The sequence below is a fragment of the Artibeus jamaicensis genome, unplaced genomic scaffold, assembly GCF_021234435.1.
Source record: "Artibeus jamaicensis isolate MK-2021 breed Jamaican fruit bat unplaced genomic scaffold, CSHL_Jam_final contig_2377, whole genome shotgun sequence".
Taxonomy (NCBI): domain Eukaryota; kingdom Metazoa; phylum Chordata; class Mammalia; order Chiroptera; family Phyllostomidae; genus Artibeus; species Artibeus jamaicensis.
In genome coordinates, this window is record NW_026521496.1 from 17,228 (window position 1) to 23,068 (window position 5,841).

The following is a 5,841-nucleotide window of genomic DNA, read 5'->3' on the forward strand; positions in this document are numbered from 1 at the left end:
CTCTGGGTGGTCCCAAATCCCGCCGTGCTGACGCAGTGGACGCTGCAGGCCCATCTGGCGGATGAATTCCAGGCTGGTGGGGTTCTCTCGCATTCCTTCTTTTCTCGCCATGCTTGGCTGGGCGCCTGCTTTCCAGGCAGAGTCCGAATGCTGAGCCCCAGTTTCCCGTGCACAGACTGGAGACATGCAGGGAACTGTCTGGTGGCAGACAGAGAGCTTGTGAGGGTGGAATGTCAGGGTGGAGGAGAAGCACGTAGCACACAAAGGGTCTGCGAGCCATTATTCCATAACAAGATTTCTCACCCAATGGGGAAAGGGGCCCCAGAAACTCTTTGGCCTCTGGTCCCTGGTGGGGGTGGGCCTACTTTGTCTTAAAGGACCAGAGAGCAAAAAGTTGTCATATTGACTGGCTGGAGGGTGTCTCCTACAGCTCAATCACCATTATGAGGTGTGACCTAATTGGCTGGTGGCTCGGTGCTCAGGAAACTTTACTGGGGGGCTGGTTTAGTGAATGGGCTGGGGTTTTCCCTGCTCTCTCAGTATGTCCCCATTCCGAGTCCCTTCAGAGAAGACGGGATCCCGAAGGTCCCCCAAAGTTTTCGTTCCTTCCTTGATCCTGGTGATGTGAACTGAAACTCTATTTCGGTTTTCACACACCAGGTTGGAACCATCCCAAACGTGAGAGAAATTATGAGCAAATCAGTGCTTTGCCCACTGCTGAGGCAGTGGAGCAGGCCGGCCCACGTATCAGTGTGAGATTTCGGGGCCTGTGCTGTGGCACTGAAGACCCTTTTGGGAGGGTAAGTGGCAGGGTTGAGGGAAAGCCTTTTAGGCAACACATGCTGTGTGTGTGGCGCTCTTCCAGATAAGCACTAACATCCTCACTGTCATCCTTGGAGTGAAGTGCCCTCTTGTGGAGCCCTCTGAAGGGTGATGAAAGATGTAGCGAGAGTTTAAGGCACTGGCCCAAGGTCATTCGGCTTCTTGAGTTCAGAAGTAGGATTGAAAGCAGACAGTCCTGCTCCAGAGCCCTTGCTTTGAGTGGAAAAGTTGAACCCTGAAAAAGCACCCATTTCCTCTGTGACCCGGCAAGTCCTCTGAAGGGTACATCTTCTGGGACATGCTGGTACAGGTAGTGTAGCAGGACACGTGCATAAGGGTGCTGGTGACAGGAGACCCTGGAAACACTCTGAAGTCCCATCAGCAAGGAAATGGGTGAATGCAACGTGGTGTATGCATCCACTAGATTAAAACGCTGCAGTCAAAACAACGCAGGAGGCCGTGTTCCCAGATTTCAAGGGCATACAGCAACTTACTTGCACAGGTATGGAATTGGATACAATTTTGTCAGTTTAAGAAAACCCTTCCCAATCCTCTATAATGTCTGAGAATACATATCAGTGTATGTATAGACTTGTTTTAAGGGCATGAAAGGACGCAGAGCCACGGCTTTACAGTGGGCAGGCTGAACAGGTCACTGGCTGTCTGTCCAATTTCCTGAACTGCCTGGCTTCCAGCTTCCTTGAGCCAGTCAGTCCTGGTACTCTCTTGGTTTGTACAGGTCCTAAAGTGTTAGAATGTCCCCTCTCTTCTGCCACCCAACACCTAGTGGCACAGCATTACCCCATTCCTTCCATGCTTCTCCGTCTCTTTCCCATTCATACTCCTCTGTCTTTCCAGTCACCTCTCCCTCCTGCATCCTACTCCACGCGATTTCTGAGAGAGGCCTGGGGTGTCTCAACATCTGTTGGTAGAGGGCACACAAAGGCCCCATTTTTCTGGGTCTGATGGAGAAGGCTATGGAGCAGGGAGAGTGGGCGCACTCTGAAGTTGTGATCATACTCCTGAAGTGTGGCCCCTCTGCCCCCCACAATCCCTGTCTGCGTGCAGATAAGGCCCTCCCTCACTTGTCCCAGTGAGTTTTCAAGACGTGGTGTGCTGTTTCAGACATGCTGAAATGGACAGCGAAGGACAGAGAAAAATCTGTACCCACCAGCATCGCAGGAAACATTAGCCATCTATGCTGGGGAGGCCTCTGACATCCCTCTCGCCGTTTCCATTTTCTCCCTCCTTCCCTCCCTCTCTCCCCCATAGAGAGAATCAAAGAACTTCTTCACACCTCCTCCACTTTCTTCATCCCTGGGGCTCTGCTGCCTCCTCTTCCTCTGCATTTTATATGTCTTTAATAGGGTTGCTAATCTCTCCTAACCACACTCCCCACCTGAGGCTCAGAAGGATGGTGGTATTGGTTTTGGCCTTCTGTCTTGGCCTGGGGTGAGACTAGTATCAGAGGATTCAGTTGGCCTTCCCCACCTTGATGGCTCTTACCCCACAGACCAATGACCCTGTGGGTGTTATTGCTCTGACCTCCAAGTGTGTAACTTACAATGATCAAAGTTGGGGCTGGGGAAACAACCACTCTTTTGATCCATAGCAGTGGTCAGCTTACAGTGAACCAGACTGTGTGTGTCCCCATCTGCTTTTATTACCAGTGCCTCATAAACCCCTTTCTAACATCCATCATGACACTCTGGGCTGCTAGGATCAATGTCGTCTTAGACCCTGTGTTCAGCAGTTCTGTAAATGTCTGGATATTTTTCTTTCTCAAGTGTAGAGTAACTTGAGAATTTTCATTCATTCTTTTTAGGAAAGTGTAGTGGCACCCTTACAGTATGCAAGTTTTCTAGCTTGTTTCTTTTTTTTAAAAAACATTTATTTATGTATTTTTTAAGAGAATGTAGGGGAGTAAGAGGGAGAGGAACATTAATGTGTAGTTTTTTCTTACATGTCTCATCCTGGGGATCTGGCCCACAACTCAAGCATGTGCCCTGACTTGGAACTGAACTGGTGTCCGTGTGTTTCACAGGGCAGTTCTTAATCCACTGAGCCATACCAGCCAGGGCTTTTTAAACACTCTTGATTGCCCCACCGATCTTGTCATTTGTAACTGAAATGTGGTCTTCTGGCATCTTTGTTAAAAGGTGCTCTCTATCCTTTGTTATGTTGGAATGCCATTATTCCCATGGAAGTATATGAGGTCAGGTTGAGATCACTTTCCTTCCATCATCTGTATTGGTCTTCAGAGGAGAACAAACACAGAACTTAGTGACATTGGGACCCCTCTCACTGGAACCTTCTTGATGGTTTTGATGAATGGTGTGTCCTCCTGTCCCACCTGTGGAATATTTCCATCAAGCGATGTGGGTGGCTTCACAGTTTCTCTCTATCCCGGCATGCCTCATAACTGAATGTGATTGTTCTTTTCTCTACCACCTACAAGTCCAAGGTAAGTATTTTCTCATTTCTCCATTTGTGCCATCACTTTCTTACAGTTTCTAATGGCTAATCTGGGAGTGAGTTTCCTCCATCTTCTGGGATCCTTGCCAGTGTGTTAAATCTCATGACATGAGAAATTGCCTCCATTCAGTAAAGCTTGCTTATACACTCTTATATTCTAGTCTCCTTGATCCAGCACCCTCAAAATTCAGTTCTAGTGCTATTTTCCAGCTCCTGCCAGAACAGGCTCGCTATTTGTTGCAGTTTCTTTGGTTTATAATTTTTTTTCTTCCTTAAACTTTCCATATCCCCAGTGAGGTTATGGAGAAGAGATGGGTGCTTCTCCTGGAAAGGGAACCTGTGGCTTTGTAGGGGAATAGACTGTATGGCATCTTTCAGCACAGGGCATGTGCCAGCTCTTGTTTGGGAAGGAAGGGTCACCTTGCAAACTCTCAGGCCTTAGGGGTTGAGGCCCTAGGCTAGAGGAATCAAATGGTATTTGAACATACTTATTTAATACAAAAAAGAGTCAGGAAGAAAATAATGTGAGAAATGTATAAAACATATAGCAAAATAATAGATATGCACTAGCCATTGTGATTTCCTTTTCTTTGAATTAGAATACAAAATGTAGTAAAGATATCAGTTCTCCTCAAACTGATCAGTGCAGCACCCTTAGCAACCAATAAGTTTGGAGCATAGTCTGAGGAATTGATCTCCAAGAGGAAAGGGATGAACATATTTGAAGATGTGGAAAATACTTCTGATAAGACTATGACAGAAATGTAAATTCCTTTAGGGTAGGAACTTCATTTGTCTTGTTCAATGATGTAATCACTAGAACAATATCTGGGACATGGTAAGGATTCAATAAAGATTTGTTAAATGAAAGGGAAAGAGGATGAGTGAATGGGAGAAGAGGAATTTGATATAGTGAGTATACACAACTCTTTTAAAGGTGTTTTTCTGTAAAGCTAAACAAAGAAATGTGGGTAACTTGAAGAGAAAGTGAGATCAGGAGAGGGGTTTTTAAGTTAGGATAAATGACAGGACTATATGCTGATATAAATGACCCCAAATAAAGGAAAACATTTATGAAGCAGGAGCCAAATTTTCTTCTGTTGCTCTTTATATTCTCATGAAAATGTGAAGCAAGGTCATCAGGTGAGAGTGAAGATGGTTCATGATCAGCAAGTACCCCAATATTCTCAACATCTTTAAATATTTTATTTATTTATTTTTAGAGAGAGGGGAAGGGAAGGAGAAAGAGTGGGAGAGAAACATCAATGTGTGGTTGCCTCTCATGTGTCCCCTACTGGAGACCTGGCCTGCAACCCAGGAGTGTGCCCTAACTGGGAATCGAACCGGTGACCCTTTGCTTCACAGGCCTGTGCTCAGTCCACTGAACTATAACAGTCAGGGCCTCAGCATCTTCAGATGTTCCCCTCATCTCACTGAAAGTTGGATGTTCCATCATTACTTTCTTTGAAAACCTGTTAAGTGATACTGTCTTCTCTTACATACTTCTGTCACCACAGTGCTTAATCTTTTGTATAATTGAAATTCTTTTAAAGATATTGAAATTAGTTTATGGTGTTCGATATATTCTGTTGTGGAAAATATGCAGCAGAAAGAAAGAGGAAGTTCCTACCCTTTGGGACAGCATGGATGGAACTGGAGAGCATTATTCTAAGTGAAGTAAGCCAGGTAGGGTAAGACAAATACCATATGATCTCACCTATAAGTAGAATGTAATTAGCAAAACAAATAAGCAAGCAAAATATAACCAGAGACATTGACATTAAGAACAAACTGAGAGTAAACAGATGGGAGGGGTGAGGGAAATAATGTGGGAAAGAAAGGAAAGGGTCATAAATGAACACATATAAAGGACCCATGGACAAAGCCAAAGGGGAGTAGGATTGAGGGTGGGAGGTAAGGGTGGGTAGGGTGAGGGAAACTGGTGGTGGGAAATTGGAGACAATTGTATTTAAACATTAATCATGCAAAAAACTGAAAAACTTTACTAAAATAAATTAACTATGACCCAGAGAAATGGAAACAGATTCCATGTTCATGGATTAAAAGACTTAATTTTGCCAAGATGCCAATACTATTCAAAGCAATCTACAGATTGAATACAGTGTTATCAAAATTCCAATGACCTTTTTTTGGAAAGAAATGGAAAAGTCAACCTTCAAATTCATATGCAATTACAAGGGACTCAAATAGCCAAAACAGTCTTTAAAAAAAAAGGAGGAATAAAGTTATAGGATTCATACTTAAGGATTTTTTATTTCTCTTTCTTATTATTGGTGTATAAAAATACAACCAATTTCTGATCATTAATTAATCTCATACTTTACTGAATTCATTTATTAGTTCTAATAGTTTTGTGGTGGACTGTTTATAGTTCTCTCCATGTAGTATTTTACCTTCAAATAATGACAGTTTTCCTTCTTACTCTCTAATTTGGATGCCTTTTATTTCTTTTTCTTGTCTTATTGTTATGGCTAGGTCTTCCAATACTATTTTGAATAGAAGTGGTGAAAGTAGACATTCTTT